Genomic DNA, 21,174 nt, shown 5'->3' with positions numbered 1-21,174 from the left:
TTCCTTGACCAGGTTATCATTGAGTAGAGCATTGTTCAATTTCCACGTATATGTGGGCATTCTTCCCTTGTTGTTATTGAAGACCAGTTTTAGGCCGTGGTGGTCCGATAGCACGCATGGGATTATTTCTATCTTTCTGTACCTGTTGAGGCCCGTTTTTTGACCAATTATATGGTCAATTTTGGAGAAAGTACCATGAGGAGCTGAGAAGAAGGTATATCCTTTTGCTTTAGGATAGAATGTTCTATAAATATCCGTTAAGTCCATTTGGCTCATGACTTCTCTTAGTCTGTCTACATCTCTGTTTAATTTCTGTTTCCATGATCTGTCCTTTGATGATAGTGGGGTGTTGAAATCTCCCACTATTATTGTGTGAGGTGCAATGTGTGTTCTGAGCTTTAGTAAGGTTTCTTTTACATATGTAGGTGCCCTTGTATTTGGGTTATAGATATTTAGGATTGAGAGTTCATCTTGGTGGATTTTTCCTTTGATGAATATGAAGTGTCCTTCCTTATCTTTTTTGATGACTTTTAGTTGAAAATTGATTTTATTTGATATTAGAATGGCTACTCCAGCTTGCTTCTTCAGACCATTTGCTTGGAAAGTTGTTTTTTAGCCTTTCACTCTGAGGTAGTGTCTTTCTTTGTCTCTGAGGTGTCTTTCCTGTAGGCAGCAGAATGCCTGGTCCTCGTTGTGTATCCAGTTTGTTAATCTAATTCTTTTTATTGGGTAGTTGAGGCCATTGATGTTGAGAGATATTAAGGAATAGTGATTATTGCTTCCCGTTATATTCATATTTTTATGTGAGGTTATGTTTGTGTGCTTTCATTCTCTTTGTTTTGTTGCCAAGATGATTAGTTTCTTGCTTCTTCTAGGGTATAGCTTGCCTCCTTATGTTGGGCTTTACTATTTATTATCCTTTGTAGTGCTGGATTTGTAGAAAGATATTGTGTAAATTTGTTTTGTCATGGAATGTCTTGGTTTCTCCATCTATGTTAATTGAGAGTTTTGCAGGATACAGTAACCTGGGCTGGCATTTGTGTTCTCTTAGGGTCTGTATGACATCAGTCCAGGATCTTCTGGCCTTCAATAGTTTCTGGCGACAAGTCTGGTGTGATTCTGATAGGTCTGCCTTTATATGTTACTTTACCTTTTTCCCTTACTGCTTTTAAAATTCTTTCTTTATTTTGTGCGTTTGGTGTTTTGACAATTATGTGACGGGAGGTGTTTCTTTTCTGGTCCAATCTATTTGGAGTTCTGTAGGCTTCTTGTATGCCTATGGGTATCTCTTTTTTTAGGTTAGGGAAGTTTTCTTCTATGATTTTGTTGAAGATATTTACTGGTCCTTTCAGCTGGGAGTCTTCACTCTCTTCTATACCTATTATCCTTAGGTTTGATCTTCTCATTGAGTCCTGGATTTCCTGTATGTTTTGGACCAGTAGCTTTTTCTGCTTTACATTATCTTTGACAGTTGAGTCAATGATTTCTATGGAATCTTCTGCTCCTGAGATTCTCTCTTCCATCTCTTGTATTCTGTTGGTGAAGCTTGTATCTACAGCTCCTTGTCTCTTCTTTTGGTTTTCTATATCCAGGGTTGTTTCCATGTGTTCTTTCTTGATTGCTTCTATTTCCATTTTTAATTCCTTCAGCTGTTTGATTGTGTTTTCCTGGAATTCTTTCAGGGATTTTTGTGTCTCCTCTCCATGGGCTTCTACTTGTTTATTTATGTTTTCCTGGAATTCTTTCAGGGATTTTTGCGATACCTTTTTGTAGGCTTCTACTTGTTTATTAATGTTTCCCTGTGTTTCTCTAAGGGAGTTCTTCATGTCTTTCTTGAAGTCCTCCAGCATCATGATCAAATATGATTTTGAAACTAGATCTTGCTTTTCTGGTGTGTTTGGATATTCCATGTTTGTTTTGGTGGGAGAGTTGTGCTCCGATGATGCCATGTAGTCTTGGTTTCTGTTGCTTGGGTTCCTGCGCTTGCCTCTCGCCATCAGATTATCTCTAGTGTTACTTTGTTCTGCTATTTCTGACAGTGGCTAAACTGTCCTATAAGCCTGTGTGTCAGGAGTGCTGTAGACCTGTTTTCCTCTCTTTCAGTCAGTTATGGGGACAGAGTGTTCTGCTTTCGGGCGTGTAGTTTTTCCTCTCTACAGGTCTTCAGCTGTTCCTGTGGGCCTGTGTCTTGAGTTCACCAGGCAGGTCACTTGCAGCAAAAAAGTTGGTCTTACCTGTGGTCCTGAGGCTCAAGTTCGCTCGCGGGGTGCTGCCCTCGGGCTCTCTGTGGCGGCATCAACCAGGAAGATCTGCGCTGCCCTTTCCGCGAGCTTCAGTGCATCAGGGTTCCAGATGGCCTTTGGTGTTTTCCTCTGGCGTCCGAGATGTGCGTGCAGAGAGCAGTCTCTTCTGGTTTCCCAGGCTTGTCTGCCTCTCTGAAGGTTTAGCTCTCCCTCCCACGGTATTTGGGTGCAGAGAACTGTTTGTCCACTCTGTTTCCTTCAGGTCTGGCGGTGTCTCAGGCAGGGGTCCTGCCGCTCCTGGGCCCTCCTTAACGGGAGCCCAAAGGCCTTATACAGTTTCCTCTTGGGCCAGGGATGTGGGCAGGGGTGGGCAGTGTTGGTGGTCTCTTCCGCTCTAGCAACATTTCTTATACAGGCCAGGATCACCTCCTTAGAGATAGTAATGCCCATATTGGGCCAGTCCCTCCCATGTAAATTAGCAGTATAAGCTCAGAGAGCATTGTGCTGGTAAAATAAACAAGAGATATATGAAGTAAATTATAAAAAAAAATCAGATCACGGAATAGAAAATATTAGAATGATTACAAAAGGCTGGAGCAAGTAGAAGACAGATATTGATAGATGAGATAGTAGTCAAAGTTAAAAAGAGTTGATTAGAAAGGAAGAATCAAATCTGGTATTCCAATGTACAAGAATATACAGTTAATAGTGCATTCTATTTTAAATTTTGTAAAAAGATTTTACATATTCTTATTTTAAAGCAATATAAATTTGAGAAATGTCAACTAAACTGGTTTTATAATGTATGCATATATTAAAATATCAATATAACTGTTATTTATCAATTATGAGTAAAATTTAAAATAGTAAATTATTTTGAGATTTGTATAAGGAGATGAGAATGGATCAATTTGCATTCTTCTATATGCCTACTGCCAGTAGAACCATCACTGTTTGTTGAAAATGCTATCCTTTTTCCACTGGGTTCTTTTGTATTCTTTCTCAAAGATCAAGTGACCATAGGTGTGTGGATTTAATTCTGGATCTTAATTCTATTCCACTGATCTACCTGTCTGTCTTTTTACCAACACCATGCAGTTTTTATCACTATTGCTCTGTAATAGAGCTTGCGGTCAGGAATGGTGATTCCCCCAGAAGTGGTTTTGTTGCTAAGAACAGTTTTAGCTATCCTGGGTTTTTTGTTATTCCAAATGAATTTGAAAATTACTTTTTCTAAATTTGTGAAGAATCAAGTTAGAATTTTGATGGGGATTGCATTGAATCTATATATTGCTTTTGTTAAGATGGCCATTTTTTACTGTGTTAATCCTGTGGATCCATGAGCATTGGAGATTGTTCCATCTTCTGCTGTCTTCTTTGGTTTCTTTCTTCAGGGACTTGAAGTTCTTGTCATACAGATATTTCACTTGCTTGGTTAGAGTCACACCAAGATATTTTATATTATTTGTGACTATTGTGTAGGGTATTGTTTCCATAATTTCTTTCTCAACCTATTTATCCTTTGAGTAGAGGAAGGCTACTGATTTATTTGAGTTAATTTTATACCCAGACACTTTGTTGAAGTTGGAAGTGCCAGCAGAAGAACTGAAGGAGCTGAACGGCATTTCAACCTCATATGAAGAACTGTATCAAGTAACTGAACCACCCAAAGTTCCCAGGGACTAAACCACAAAACAAAGAGTATACATTGAGGAACCCATTGCTCCAGATACATATATAGCATAGGATAGCCTTATCTGACATCAATGGAAGAGGAGGCACTTGTACCTATGGAGGCTTGATGTTCCCACATAGGGGGATGCTAGAGCAGTGAGGCAGGAGTAGATGAATAGGTGGACGAATACCCTCATAGAAGCAAAAGGGAGAAAGGTTGGGGGAATGGGATGGGGGATTTTTGGAGGGGTAAACTGAAAGGGAGGTATAATTTGAAATGTAAATGAATAAAATGATAAATTAATAATTATACAAAATAAAATAGTAAATAATGACTATAGTTAATAACCTATCACTTTATATTTTAATGTAGATGTCTATATTTATATAATATGATATGTATGGCCTTGTCAATGAACACAGGCCAAGTAAAAGACTTTGATATATTTCACTGTGTTAAAGGCTGTAGATATATGTAAAAACAGTGGTTATTTCATCAAACCTATCTTGTGTTTATTTTGTGACTGTGAGAGGATAGTTTTTATTGCACAGAACAGTTGGGATTCAATTTGTGAAATGGCCATCTCTTTACAAAATTTCTTCCGTACAGCATTCTCTGGGGTAGGTAAATGTAGGTGCATGAATTAAGCTTGAAAAGTAATTACTTTATCCAATAGAATGCAAAGTACATTTCCCTGGCTTCACAAAATTGCATTTTAAAATTAGATAAAAGGTTCTCTTTGGATATAACAAAGTCAAAAGAAATTCTTCCAAAGACCTACCAATCTCTGGCATTTTTTTAAACATTAGAACATTATCAAATATAATGTTTGCTATGCATGAAAATATTTTTATGTTTTAAAAATTACTTATTTATTTTTATTTTATTAGAATATTTCTATTGACTTCTTCTTTAATTTCATACCTCCATGTTCTCCCTTGTCTCTGTGGCACATCCTTTCAATCTGATGACAAGACTAAAAATTTCTGTCTACTCTTGCTTGAACATATGATTTCTGGACTGAGCAATTTTTAATAGATTGCCAACTAAGGGGGCTTATACTTGGGAAATAAAAATTATTCCTTTCCTATCAATCATTTGTTACCTTTACAACTTTGTTTTAGAATGGGTCCCTGTGGAATACTCCCATTCTGTGTTAGCAGGCCTATTGTTACTGCCATTGTTAATGTCTTGGTTAGGTACTAATATTTTTAGATTATCATGGCAGAAGAATATATAATAATTCATAGTAACAAAATTAAGAATTTCTTGGCAAAATGTCATACTTCATTAAATTTTGTCAATTTTAAGTGATATAGCAAGTAAAATTTGTGTAATGAACTAAGTCCATCTACCACCAAACTAGTTTTAGAGAGATAATAAAATGTATATATCCTCTTCATTTCTATTAAGTCACAGTTTGGGTGATTTTCTACCACATATTCATTTATTTGTTATTAAATGATTCAATTTCCCACTATATGACTATATAATTGCATAGTACTACCCAGTATAAATCCTGAACTTTAAATTGTGTATATGCCTTTATTATAGAGGATATGTTTATGAATTATCAAGCTCAAAATTTTAATGAGGATTTCTCATTTCTGAGGAACGAAAGCTTAGTTTCTTCCATTACAAAAAGAAAATCATTCTAAAAAAGAATCCTTCTTAGAGTTATCTCTTTGTTCTATATTTTTAGCAAACTACAATCACCTTCATTTTGCAAGAAGGTAGGTTATGGTATACATTGATATTTAAAATCCCCAAAACTTTTACTCAGCATGGTTATATTTTTACTTCTAAAACATGAAAGGAAAAAGATTGTTAGCGAGCTTTAACTAGGACACTGCAATAATTTCTTCAGACGCTTAACATGACAGGGATGTGATACATTGTTTAAAATTCATTTTACTCAATTTAAGAAAATAGAAGAGAGGGCCCAAGAGGAAACTGTATAAGGCCTCTGGGCTCCCGTGGGGGAGGGCCCAGGAGCAGCAGGACCCCTGCCAGAGACACCACCGGACCCTGAATAAACAGACCGGATAAACAGTTCTCTGCACCCAAATCCCATGGGAGGGAGAGCTAAACCTTCAGAGAGGCAGACAAGCCTGGGAAACCAGAAGAGACTGCTCTCTGCACACACATCTCGGATGCCAGAGGAAAAAGCCAAAGACCATCTGGAACCCTGGTGCACTGAAGCTCCCGGAAGGGGCGGCAAAGGTCTTCCTGGTTGCTGCCGCTGCAGAGAGCCCGTGGGCAGCACCCCACGAGCGAACTTGAGCCTCGGGACCACAGGTAAGACCAACTTTTTTGCTGCAAGAAAGCTGCCTGGTGAGCTTGGGACACATGGAAGCAGAATTCCTCTAGGACCGGGCACGTTCTGAGTTTACCGGAAGTCCCACACCCTCGGATCCCGGCCCGCAGCAGCTCTCTGCTCCCAGACCCTGTGAGAGAGAGACCCAACCGCCTGGTCAGGTGGGCACTCCTGAGGCTGCAGAGCGGAAGAGACCACCAACACTGCTCACCCCTGCCCACATCCCTGGCCCAAGAGGAAACTGTATAAGGCCTCTGGGCTCCCGTGGGGGAGGGCCCAGGAGCGGCAGGACACCTGCCTGAGACACCGCCAGAACCTGAAAGAAACAGACTGGATAAACAGTTCTCTGCACCCAAATCCCGTGGGAGGGAGAGCTAAACCTTCAGAGAGGCAGACAAGCCTGGGAAACCAGAAGAGACTGCTCCCTGCACGCACATCTCGGACGCCAGAGGAAAAAGCCAAAGACCATCTGGAACCCTGGTGCGCTGAAGCTCCCGGAAGGGGCAGCACAGGTCTTCCTGGTTGCTGCCGCTGCAGAGAGCCCCTGGGCAGCACCCCACGAGCGAACCTGAGCCTCGGGACCACAGGTAAGACCAAATTTTCTGCTGCAAGAAATCTGCCTGGTGAACTCAAGACACAGGCCCACAGAAACAGCTGAAGACCTGTAGAGAGGAAAAACTACACGCCCGAAAGCAGAACACTCTGTCCCCATAACTGACTGAAAGAGAGGAAAACAGGTCTACAGCACTCCTGACACACAGGCTTATAGGACAGTCTAGCCACTGTCAGAAATAGCAGAACAAAGTAACACTAGAGATAATCTGATGGCGAGAGGCAAGCGCAGGAACCCAAGCAACAGAAACCAAGACTACATGCCATCATCGGAGCCCAATTCTCCCACCAAAACAAACATGGAATATCCAAACACACCAGAAAAGCAAGATCTAGTTTCAAAATCATATTTGATCATGATGCTGGAGGACTTCAAGAAAGACATGAACACACTTAGGGAAACACAGGAAAACATTAATAAACAAGTAGAAGCCTACAGAGAGGAATCGCAAAAATCCCTGAAAGAATTCCAGGAAAACACAATCAAACAGTTGAAGGAATTAAAAATGGAAATAGAAGCAATCAAGAAAGAACACATGGAAACAACCCTGGATATAGAAAACCAAAAGAAGAGACAAGGAGCTGTAGATACAAGCCTCACCAATAGAATACAAGAGATGGAAGAGAGAATCTCAGGAGCAGAAGATTCCATAGAAATCATTGACTCAACTGTCAAAGATAATGTAAAGCGGAAAAAGCTACTGGTCCAAAACATACAGGAAATCCAGGACTCAATGAGAAGATCAAATCTAAGGATAATAGGTATAGAAGAGAGTGAAGACTCCCAGCTCAAAGGACCAGTAAATATCTTCAACAAAATCATAGAAGAAAACTTCCCTAATCTACAAAAAGAGATACCCATAGGCATACAAGAAGCTTACAGAACTCCAAATAGATTGGACCAGAAAAGAAACACCTCCCGTCACATAATAGTCAAAACACCAAACGCACAAAATAAAGAAAGAATATTAAAAGCAGTAAGGGAAAAAGGTCAAGTAACATATGAAGGCAGACCTATCAGAATCACACCAGACTTGTCGCCAGAAACTATGAAGGCCAGAAGATCCTGGACTGATGTCATACAGACCCTAAGAGAACACAATGCCAGCCCAGGTTACTGTATCCTGCAAAACTCTCAATTAACATAGATGGAGAAACCAAGATATTCCATGACAAAACCAAATTTACACAAAATCTTTCTACAAATCCAGCACTACAAAGGATAATAAATGGTAAAGCCCAACATAAGGAGGCAAGCTATAACCTAGAAGAAGCAAGAAACTAATCATCTTGGCAACAAAACAAAGAGAATGAAAGCACACAAACATAACCTCACATCCAAATATGAATATAACGGGAAGCAATAATCACTATTCCTTAATATCTCTGAACATCAATGGCCTCAACTCCCCAATAAAAAGACATAGATTAACAAACTGGATACGCAACGAGGACCCTGCATTCTGCTGCCTACAGGAAACACACCTCAGAGACAAAGACAGACATTACCTCTGAGTGAAAGGCTGGAAAACAATTTTCCAAGCAAACGGTCAGAAGAAGCAAGCTGGAGTAGCCATTCTAATATCAAATAAAATCAATTTTCAATTAAAAGTCATCAAAAAAGTTAAGGAAGGACACTTCATATTCATGAAAGGAAAAATCCACCAAGATGAATTCTCAATCCTAAATATCTATGCCCCAAATACAAGGGCACCTACATACATAAAAGAAACCTTACTAAAGCTCAAAACACACATTGCACCTCACACAATAATAGTGGGAGATTTCAACACCCCACTCTCATCAATGGACAGATCATGGAAACAGAAATTGAACAGAGATGTAGACAGACTAAGAGAAGTCATGAGCCAAATGGACTTAACAGATATTTATAGAACATTCTATCCTAAAGCAAAAGGATATAACTTCTTCTCAGCTCCTCATGGTTCTTTCTCCAAAATTGACCATATAATTGGTCAAAAAACGGGCCTCAACAGGTACAGAAAGATAGAAACAATCCCATGCGTGCTATCGGACCACCTCGGCCTAAAACTGATCTTCAATAACAATCAAGGAAGAATGCCCACATATACTTGGAAATTGAACAATGCTCTACTCAATGATAACCTGGTCAAGGAAGAAATAAAGAAAGAAATTAAAAAATTTTAGAATTGAATGAAAATGAATGGACAACATACCCAAACTTATGGGACACAATGAAAGCTGTGCTAAGAGGAAAACTCATAGCGCTGAGTGCCTGCAGAAAGAAACAGGAAAGAGCATATGTCAGCAGCTTGACAGCACACCTAAAAGCTCTAGAACAAAAAGAAGCACATACACCCAAGAGGAGTAGAAGGCAGGAAATAATCAAACTCAGAGCGGAAATCAACCAAGTAGAAACAAAAAGGACCATAGAAAGAATCAACAGAACCAAAATTTGGTTCTTTGAGAAAATCAACAAGATAGATAAACCCTTAGCCAGACTAACGAGAGGACACAGAGAGTGCGCCCAAATTAACAAAATCAGAAATGAAAAGTGAGACATAACAACAGATTCAGAGGAAATTCAAAAAATCATCAGATCTTACTATAAAAACCTATATTCAACAAAACTTGAAAATCTTCAGGAAATGGATAATTTCCTAGACAAATACCAGGTACCGAAGTTAAATCAGGAACAGATAAACCAGTTAAACAACCCCATAACTCCTTAGGAAAAAGAAGCAGTCATTAAAGGTCTCCCAACCAAAAAGAGCCCAGGTCCAGACGGGTTTAGTGCAGAATTCTACCAAACCTTCATAGAAGACCTCATACCAATATTATCCAAACTATTCCACAAAATTGAAACAGATGGATCACTACCGAATACCTTCTACGAAGCCACAATTATTCTTATACCTACACCACACAAAGACACAACAAAGAAAGAGAACTTCAGACCAATTTCCCTTATGAATATCGATGCAAAAATACTCAACACAATTCTGGCAAACCGAATCCAAGAGCATATCAAAACAATCATCCACCATGACCAAGTAGGCTTCATCCCAGGCATGCAGGGATGGTTTAATATACGGAAAACCATCAACGTGATCCATTATATAAACAAACTGAAAGAACAAAACCACATGATCATTTCATTAGACGCTGAGAAAGCATTTGACAAAATTCAACACCCCTTCATGATAAAAGTCCTGGAGAGAATAGGAATTCAAGGCCCATACCTGAACATAGTAAAAGCCATATACAGCAAACCACTTGCTAACATTAAACTAAATGGAGAGAAACACGAAGCAATCCCACTAAAATCAGGGACTAGACAAGGCTGCCCACTCTCTCCCTACTTATTCAATATAGTTCTTGAAGTTCTAGCCAGAGCAATCAGACAACAAAAGGAGGTCAAGGGGATACAGATCAGAATTGGGAAAAGATCTTTACCAATCCTACAACAGATAGAGGCCTTATATCCAAAATATACAAAGAACTCAAGAAGTTAGACCGCAGGGAAACAAACAACCCTATTAAAAAAAGGGGTTCAGAGCTAAACAAAGAATTCACAGCTGAGGAATGCCGAATGGCTGAGAAACACCTGAAGAAATGTTCAACATCTTTAGTCATAAGGGAAATGCAAATCAAAACAACCCTGAGATTTCACCTCATACCAGTGTGATTGGCTAAGATAAAAAACTCAGGTGACAGCAGATGCTGGCGAGGATGAGGAGAAAGAGGAACACTCCTCCATTGTTGGTGGGATTGCAGACTGGTTAAACCATTCTGGAAATCAGTCTGGAGGTTCCTCAGAAAATTGGACATTGAACTGCCTGAGGTTCCAGCTATACCTCTCTTGGGCATATACCCAAAAGATGCCTCAACATATAAAAGAGACACGTGCTCCACTATGTTCATCGCAGCCTTATTTATAATAGCCAGAAAATGGAAAGAACCCAGATGCCCTTCAACAGAGGAATGGATACAGAAAATGTGGTACATCTACACAATGGAATATTACTCAGCTATCAAAAACAACGAGTTTATGAAATTCGTAGGCAAATGGTTGGAACTGGAAAATATCATCCTGAGTGAGCTAACCCAATCACAGAAAGACATACATGGTATGCACTCATTGATAAGTGGCTATTAGCCCAAATGCTTGAATTACCCTAGATCCCTAGAACAAACGAAACTCAAGACGGATGATCAAAATGTGAATGCTTCACTCCTTCTTTAAATGAGGAAAAAGAATACCCTTGGCAGGGAAGGGAGAGGCAAAGATTAAAACAGAGACTGAAGGAACACCCATTCTGAGCCTGCCCCACATGTGGCCCATACATATACAGCCACCCAATTAGACAAGATGGATGAAGCAAAGAAATGCAGACCGACAGGAGCCAGATGTAAATCGCTCCTGAGAGACACAGCCAGAATACAGCAAATACAGAGTCGAATGCCAGCAGCAAACCACTGAACTGAGAATAGGTCCCCTTTTGAAGGAATCAGAGAAAGAACTGGAAGAGCTTGAAGGGGCTCGAGACCCAAAAAGTACAACAATGCCAAGCAACCAGAGCTTCCAGGGACTAAGCCACTACCAAAAGACTATACATGGACTGACCCTGGACTCTGACCCCATAGGTAGCAATGAATATCCTAGTAAGAGCACCAGTGGAAGGGGAAGCCCTGGGTCCTGCTAAGACTGAACCCCCAGTGAACTAGTCTATGGGGGGAGGGTGGTAATGGGGGGAGGGTTGGGAGGGGAACACCCATAAGGAAGGGGAGGGGGGAGGGGGATGTTTGCCCGGAAACCGGGAAAGGGAATAACACTCGAAATGTATATAAGAAATACTCAAGTTAATAAAAAAAATGGGGTTCAGAGCTAAACAAAGAATTCACAGTGAGGAATGCTGAATGGCTGAGAAACACCTAAAGAAATGTTCAACATCTTTAGTCATAAGGGAAATGCAAATCAAAACAACCCTGAGATTTCACCTCACACCAGTGAGAATGGCTAAGATCAAAAACTCAGGGGACAACAGATGCTGGCGAGGATGTGGAGGAAGAGGAACACTCCTCCATTGTTGGTGGGATTGCAAACTGGTAGAACCATTCTGGAAATCAGTCTGGAGAGTCCTCAGAAAATTGGACATTGAACTTCCTGAGGATCCAGCTATACCTCTCTTGGGCATATACCCAAAAGATGCCCCAACATATAAAAAAAACACGTGCTCCACTATGTTCATTGCAGCCTTATTTATAATAGTCAGAAGCTGGAAAGAACCCAGATGCCCTTCAACAGAGGAATGGATACAGAAAATGTGGTACATCTACACAATGGAATATTACTCAGCTATCAAAAACAACGACTTTATGAAATTTGTAGGCAAATGGTTGGAACTGGAAAACATCATCCTGAGTGAGCTAACCCAATCACAGAAAGACATACATGGTATGCACTCATTGATAAGTGGCTATTAGCCCAAATGCTTGAATTACCCTAGATGCCTAGAGCAAATGAAACTCAAGACGGATGATCAAAATGTGAATGCTTCACTCCTTCTTTAAAAGGGGAACAAGAATACCCTTGGCAGGGAATAGAGAGGCAAAGATTAAAACAGAGACTGAAGGAACACCCATTCAGAGTCTGCCCCACATGTGGCCCATACATATATAGCCACCCAATTAGACAAGATGGATGAAGCAAAGAAGTGCAGACCGACAGGAGCCGGATGTAGATCGCTCCTAAGAGACACAGCCAGAATACAGCAAATACAGAGGCGAATGCCAGCAGCAAACCACTGAACTGAGAATAGGACCCCCGTTGAAGGAATCAGAGAAAGAACTGGAAGAGCTTGAAGGGGCTCGAGACTCTATATGTACAACAATGCCAAGCAACCAGAGCTTCCAGGGACTAAGCCCCTACCCAAAGACTATACATGGACTGACCCTGGACTCTGACCTCATAGGTAGCAATGCATATCCTAGTAAGAGCACCAGTGGAAGGGGAAGCCCTGGGTCCTGCTAAGACTGAACCCCCAGTGAACTAGTCTATGGGGGGAGGGCGGTAATGGGGGGAGGGTTGGGAGGGGAACACCCATAAGGAAGGGGAGGGGGGAGGGTGATGTTTGCCCGGATACCGGGAAAGGGAATAACACTTGAAATGTATATAAGAAATACTCAAGTTAATAAAAAAAATATATATATATAAATAAAGAAAATAGAAGACAACTGTCTGTTGTTCATGCTGCTATCAAGGACCATGTTGGTTTCCATTGCCTGTATTGTATCCAGAAAACATGTGGAAGTTCATGAACCATTCTGCTCTTGACTATAAGAGGCATGGAAACTTCTTTTATGGTGGTATTGATGAATGCATACTAACAGTTGAGAATGAGAGATATAGAATACTATTGTGACAAGCTCTCTTCACCACATTTACTTCCACCATTCCCTCAAAAGAAATATTCTATAATAAGAGCTATTAAAGGGAATTCTTAAAAATATGAGTGTAAAATTGTCAGCTCTTAAAATCTAGAATACCATGAGTTATACAGACAAAAGAGGGCACTAGAAAATACCATCCTGAGTGAAGTACCTCAGACACAAAAAGGCACGCATGGTATGTACTCATTAATAAGTAGATATTAGCCAAAAAATACAGAATACCCAGGATACATCTACAGAACTAAATAAGGTTAAAATTCAATAGGGCCCAAGTGAGTATGTCTCAATCCAATTTGGGAAGGAGAAGAAAGCATTCAAGGGGGTGGCAGAACAGAGGGAGGGAGGGACCTGGGTAGGAGAGGGGACAGGGAGAGGTAAAGGTGGGCATGATCAGGTATTGTAGAAGTAATAGGACTGAAGCCCTGTTGACGTGGAGAAAGAGTAGAAGCAGGCAACCCCAGGAGGTAGGATATTTGCTTTAAGAAAGTTGAAACTTTAAAAACATAGGGATTTTATTTTGCATTGTTATATGCTCATGAGTATTTTGAGAGACAGAATCTGGCATGTTGTAGTTTGAATGAAAAAAAAATATATGTTGATTTGAATATTTGGCAATTGGTATAGGAGCCTTTTGGAGAACCTTGCTGGAAGAAGTTGGTCACTAGTAAGATGACATTTAGATTTTATAAACATAGCCATTTTCCAGTTTATTTCCTCTGCTTTCGGCCATGGTTGAAGATGCAATATGTGAGCTTCCTTCTCCTGTTCACCTGCCTGCTGTTTGCTGTCATGCCAGCATGCCCACCATCTGGAACCAGAAACCAAACTAAAATTTTCTTCCTTGAAAGTTTGTTTGGAGGTTCTATCTGGGGAACACAACTACTCGAATATCTTTGCCCAAAGACTGGACCTTCTCCCTTCAGGGAAGGTTCATCATCTTCAACGGAGTGCGCAGCATCAGGAGGAATGCACATGAAGCAGTGAAGGAGGAAGGGGACACCTGCCGACCAGCAAGATCAGCTAAATCAACTGTGGCAATCAATGGGATGTCAGATATCCAAGCCAGAAAACTCTAAGCAAACAAGTAAAAGATCTGTATAACAAGAACCTACAGTCTCTCAAGAAAGAAATCCAAGATCTCAGGAAACGGAGAGATGTCCTATGTTTATGAATTGGCAGAATTAACTTAGTAAAATATGGCTATCCTATGAAGAGCAATCTATAGATTCAATGCAATCTCCATCAAAATCCCAACACAATTCTTCAAAGCCTTGGAAATAACAATTCTCAAATTCATCTGGAAAACCAAAAGCAAAAAACAAAACAAACAAACAAACAAACAAAAAAACCAGAATACTGAAAACTTCTTAACAATAAAACAACTGCTGGGAGAATCACCATCCCTGATCTCAAGCTATACTATAGAGCAGCAGTGATAACAACGGCATGGTATTGCTACAGAGACAGACACACTGTTCAATGGAATAGAATTGAAGACCCAGAAATAAAATCACACACTTAAGCACACTTCATCTTTGATAAAGAATTCAAAATATACAGTGAAAAAAAGAAAGTGTCTTTAAAAAATGGTGCTTGTCTAACAATCTGCCTGTATATAGAGAAATGAAAATAGACCTATATTTGCCACCTTGAACAAAGCTCAAGTACAAGTAGATCAAGGGCCTCAACATAAAACCAGATACGCTGAATCCAATAGAAGAGAAAGTGGGAAAGAGTCTTGAACTAATTGGTGCAGGGGGAAATTTCCTAAACAGAACTCTAATTGCTTACCTTTTAAGATCAAGAATAGATAAATGGTGTCTCATGAAAGTGGCAAGGTTCTATAAGGCAAAGGACATGGTCAACAGGACAAATTGGCAGCCTACAAATTTGGAAAAAATCTTCACTAATCATCAGATAGAGGACTAATATCCAAAATATATAAAGAACCCAAGAAGCTAACCACCAGAAAACCAAACAATCCAATGAAAAAAAATGAGTTATAGAACTAAACAGAGAATTCACAACAGAGGACTTTCAATTAGCAGAGAAGCACCTGAAGAAGCATTAAAAAGTCCTTAGGGATCAGAGAAATGCAAATCAAAACAACCCTGAAATTCTGCTTTACACCAGAATTGCTAAGATCAAAACCTCAATTGACAGCACATGTTGTAAAAGGTGTGGAGAAAGATAAACACTCCTCCATTGCTGGTGGGATTGCAAACTGTTATGACTACTCTGGAAATCAGTCAGGAGTCTTCTCAGAAAATTGGAAATAGATCTATCTGAAGATCCAGCTATACAACTCTTGGGCATAAGGTGCCCAATGAGGCCACAGGGGAACATCTTCCACTATATTCACAATGGCCTTCTTTGTGATAGCCAGAAGCAGTAAACAACCCAGATTTACCATGACAGAAGAATGGATACAGAAAAGTGGTTCATTTACACAATGGAAGACAACTCAGCTATTAAGAACAAGGACATCCTGAATTTGGCAAGTGAATAGAAAGTACTAGAAAATGTCATCCTGAGTGAGGTATCTCAGACCCCAGAAGACATCAATGGTATTTACTCACTAATAAGTGGATATTAGCCAAAAGTATATAGAATACCTAAGATACAGACAGTCCTCAGAACTCAAAATAGGTCAACAAGCTGAAGGGCCCAAGTGAAGATGCCTCAATCCCACGTGGGAGGGAGAAGAAAGCAATCACAAGGGGAGAGGAAGGGTGGGACCTGAATGGAAAAGGGGAACAGAGGTGCAAAGAGGGAACATTATCAGGTTTTATGGGGAGGAGGATGACTGAAGCCCTGATGGCCAGCAGAATGAATAGAAATAGGCAACATCGGGAGGTAGGAGGTGGGGAGACCTTCCAGAAAGTACCAGAGACCTGAGAGGTGAGAGATTCTCAGGATTTAAAGTAGGGATCTTGGATGAAATACTCTGCATTCAAAGACACGGCATCAAGAGGAGGGATGGGGTTTCCATCCCACTGTCAAATCCCAGACCTAGAATTGTTCCTGTCTGAAATAACTGCAGGGACAAAAATTGAGAAGAGCCTGAGGAAAAGGAGGTCTAGTGACAGGCCCAAAATGGGATCCAGATCAAGGAGAGGTGCTAAGGCCTGACACTATTATCTAGGCTATGGAGTACTCATAAAACAGGAACTGTCATGACTGCCCTCTGATAGATCCAACAAGCATGGAAAGAGTCAGATACAGATATTTGTACCCAGTCAATGGACAGAAGCTGCTAACCCCTGAGGATGAATAATGGAAAAACTGGAAAAAGCTGAGGAGGGCAACCCTGTAGGAGGACCAGTAGTCTCAATTAACCTGGCCCCCATGAGATTTCTCAGGCACTGATTCACCAACCAGGAAGCATACACCAACTATATGAAGCCCCTAACTCATATACAGCAGAGGAAATACCAGTTCTGAGTTCAGTCAGAGAAGATGCACTTAACCCTCAAGAGACTGTAGGCCCTAGGGAGCTTAGAGGTCTGGAGAGGTGGGGGTAAGGGGGTGAGGACATCCTAGTGGAGACAGAGGAAGTGAGGAGGAGGTATTGGATGGGGAACAGTCAGAGGGTTTATGGGGTGGGGGATAAAATCTGGAGTGTAAAAACATATGAATAAGTAAAATAAAAACACAAAATTTCTTCCTTAAGTTGCCTTAGCCATGCTAAATAATACAGCATGTTTGCAAAGGCAGCATTGAATGAATTGGCAAATGACCTCACTACCATATTGTGTTTGATGTGTATTTTAATGAATGTAGTGATGTTAGAGGCTACATTTGCCCATTTGTTTGCTTTTTGGGTAAAATATGTTCTCTTTGTGAAAACTGTTTCAGAGTGCATATTGTGTAACTGAAATACACTTCTTTAAACTTTTAAAACCCCAAATTGTCATGGAAAGTCAAGTATGTCCTCCCTGAGTATACACAATTTTTCCATCATGATATAACTTTGTCAATCAGAGCACGGCAAAATCCTGATCATAGTAATTAGAATTGGGATGGGTACACGGGTGAATATGCCTTAATAAAATCAGTTTTACAACATATATTTAGAAAAAGTAATGGAACATTCTGTTGAGAATCAGGAGAACACAAAATATTAGCGTATTCCTTCCCCTCAGTCTCACTGCAATCCCTAAATATTTTTAATATTCTCAATCTATCATCTTCTAGTATCTGTCCACTTGGATATTTCTCAAATTATATTACTCTTACTATCAAATATTTCAGACATACTACAATATAGAAAATATTTTATGACTTAATCAAAAAAATCACAAAAGTACAAATGTGCTGAACATTTGAAGACAGATAAAAATAATTCTACCCATGAATGTTTTATTTAGACCAAAAGACACCAAACCATAAAGAAACATTGTTCAATAAATTTGAACAAAAATAAACGATATTATTTCTCTGATCATAAATGTCAACTTATTACTAGAATTTTAAATAAATATAAATTGACAAAAGTATATGAAATAGATTTACCTTTAAAGAAATATCCTGGCAGGAATTTATCAACATACTTTAGAAACAATGTGAAACTACTTTCAGTTCATACATGTTCATAGACTAGAATGTTTAAAGTAAAATACAAGTGACAAATAACCTGATAAAACAAATATAATAATGTTTTCCCTATAGAAAGGCCAGGGCAGTCAAATCTCATCCAGACTATTTAGGAGGATAAGGAACCTTATCTGTTATTGATGGTAGGAGTTCTTGGTGAGCACTATCACCAATGTTCTTTTTAAAATGTATTAACTTATGATAAACTAACAGTGGGATATATTTTCTGCATTTTTGATGATGAGAAATTAAACAGCAGTATTTTTCCTTCCACCTAAGGAATTGTTTATTTCATAATATTCATCCATGTAATAGTCAAAGTAATTGCGTAAAAATAATAACAAACTCTATTCTGTGGAATCAGAGAAAACATAAAGGATTTTTTCCATTACAGGAGTGAGAAGAGCATTAATCATATTTTGCCTTTTTCTTTTCCCACTGTCTGATATATCAAATCCAATTAAGAAGGTGTAACTTAATAGCCCCACTCTTTAAATGAAGGGAAATGATTATTTTCTTTAATAAAAGGTTAATGAGGTCCTGATGCTCCATTTGTGAAAAATTGAGTAATTTGGGTCATTAAAAATAATGTCCTGTTTTGTAGCGATGCAATAATGGTCTGAGCCATGGCATTTTAAATACGGATATCTTGAAGCATAGGATCTACAATATTGATGAAAATATAAGTACTTTATTCTGGGGCATATTTGGGGAAAAGGAAATAAGACAGTCATCATTAGCATCTTATAAGGTTATTTAGAGATGATTTGTTTCAAATATATTAAATATAACTAGAGGAATACACAAATGAGTTGACCAAACAAAAACAATAACTACTACAACAAAGATTTGATATTTTTCTCTCTAGCTCTTGCTTTTTGTTAATTAATACTTCACAAAGCATGTGATTTTCTTTGAGACAGAGAGAAAATATAATGAAACTAGATAAGCAGGAAGTATCTGTAAAGTAAATTAATTTTTGACCCTCTTACTCACAGTCAAATAAGACTTTTTTGAGATTATGTTAACAATTTGGCAGCAAAGACCTTTACATTTACATGATTCCAATGACTGAATGTTATAGTAGCTATAATGTGGTATTTGTTCTAAATCTGTTAGTTAATTATGTATGTTAAAACTCACATGATTGTCTCAAGTCAATACAAAGTTTGCTGTCAACACCAGAATAAAAAAGCCTATCAGAAATTCAAATGATTTTCATTATTAAATTTACAGCTATAGAAACATTGATACTAGTCCTAGTGCTGGACTATCCAAGCATCTATTGATTTTTAGTCATTTCAAATAAATAAAATATTAACATTTTAATGAAAGAATTTTATTCTCATAGTATAAAGTGGGAAATTTGATTATTTTGTTTTAAAGATAATAAAACGCTAGTTGGATTCTTCCTTTCTCTTTCTGTGTCATGGAGCAAAGAGCCCTCATACCCTAATCTTGCCTGGAGAGAGCTAGTCTCCCAGGAGTGCTCTCAATCTCAGGCCCACAGATAGGACACCACATTCACTCCAGTGACTATACAAAGAGGAACAAGTAGGAGTTAACAGGGCACAGGAGCCACCGAGGAGCCTGGGACAAGATCTTTCCAGCCTCCAACTGCATGCAGACCTGTGGCTATATGACAGCCCTCTGTGCCTGGATCCTGCCTGGAGAGAGATAGTTTCCCAGCAGTGCACTAGCTCCTGGACCCACAGGTGAGACCCCACTTTTCCTCCAACAATTCTCAAAAGAGGGACTTGCCAGGAGCACACAGGACACTAAACCACAGCACAGGAGCACAGCCTGTGACAGGATCCATCCAGTCTCCATCTGCTTCCAGAGCTAAGGCTGTCCCACAGCCCCTCCTTACCCAAATCTGATCCGCAGAGGGCTGCTCTCACAGGAGTACACTCACTCCTAAGATCACAGGCTCACAGGGAAAAAGGTCAAGTAACATATAAAGGCAGACCTATCAGAATTACACCACACTAAGTAACAGAGACTATGAAAGCTACAAGATCCTGAGCAGATGCCATACAGAACCTAAGAGAACAAAAATGCCAACCCAGGCTAAAATATCCAGCAAAACTCTCAGTTACTGTAGATGGAGAAACCAAGACATTCCATGAGAAAACCAAATCTAAACAATAGCTTTTTACAAATCCAGTCCTACAAAAGATAATAGATGGAAAATGCCAATACAAGGAGGGAACCTACTCCCTGGGGGGGGGGGGGAACAAGAATGCAATTTTCTTTCAAAAACCCCCTAAAGAAGATAGTCACACAAATGTAATTCTACTTCTAACAATAAAAGTAAGGGGAAGCAACGATCACTATTCCTTAATATCTCTTAACATCAATGGATTCAATCCCCAATAAAAAGATACACTGCTTTCTGCCAGGGCAGCCATCTTCCAGTAACTCGCCAAAATGACGAACACTAAAGGAAAGAGGAGAGGTACTTGGTATATATTCTCTAGACCTTTTAGGAAACATGGAGTTGTTCCTTTGGCCACGTACATGTGAATCTACAAGAAGGCTGATATTGTAGACATCAAGGGAATGGGCACTGTTCAAAAAGGAATGCCCCATAAGTGTTAACAAGGCAAAACCAGAAGAGTCTACAATGTCACCCAGCATGCCATGGACATCATTATAAAAAAGCAAGTTAAAGACAAGATTCTGGCCAAGAGGATCAATGTGTGGATTGAGCACATCAAGCACTCAAAGGGCAGAGACAGCTTCCTGAAGCGGGTGAAGGAGAATGATCAGAATAAAGAGAAAGCCAAAGAGAAGGGTACCTGGGTTCAGGTGAAGAGCCAGCCTGTGCCACCCAGAGAAGCCCACTTTGTAAGGAGTAATGGAAAGGAGCCTGAGCTGCTGGAGCCCATCCCATACGAATTCATGGCCTAATGTATAAAAAAGAAATAAAGGACCTGGACTGTAAAGTGTTTTCCTTAAAAAAAAAGATATACACTAAAAGATTGGATATGTAAAGAGTACCCAGCATTTTGCTGCATACAGAAAATACACTTTAGTGACAAAGACAGATAGTACCTCAGAGCAAAATTCTGAGTAAAATCAAATTCCAACCAAAAAATTATCAAAAATAAAAAGGAAGAAAAAGAAAAACAAACCTACCTAGATGAAATCTCAGTTCTGAACTTTTATTCTCCATATGCAAGGTCACCCACATTATAAAAGATACTTTACTAAAACTCAAAGAATATATTGCACAACATACAATAGTAGTGGGTGACTTCAATACCCCACTCTCATCAATGGAAACTGAAACT

At 39.4% G+C, this 21,174-nt stretch overlaps 1 pseudogene; it reads left to right on the top strand.

The window, feature by feature from the left end:
• Positions 1 to 20,299: 20,299 nt before the first annotated feature.
• On the top strand, positions 20,300 to 20,791 carry LOC134484087 (large ribosomal subunit protein eL21-like; annotated as a pseudogene).
• The last annotated feature ends 383 nt before the right edge of the window (positions 20,792 to 21,174 follow it).

Source organism: Rattus norvegicus, chromosome X, assembly GCF_021556685.1.
Source record: "Rattus norvegicus strain SHRSP/BbbUtx chromosome X, alternate assembly SHRSP_T2T, whole genome shotgun sequence".
In the NCBI taxonomy this organism is placed as follows: Eukaryota; Metazoa; Chordata; class Mammalia; order Rodentia; family Muridae; genus Rattus; species Rattus norvegicus.
The sequence above is the reverse complement of the archived record's forward strand: the minus strand, read 5'-3'. Positions and strand labels throughout refer to the sequence as shown.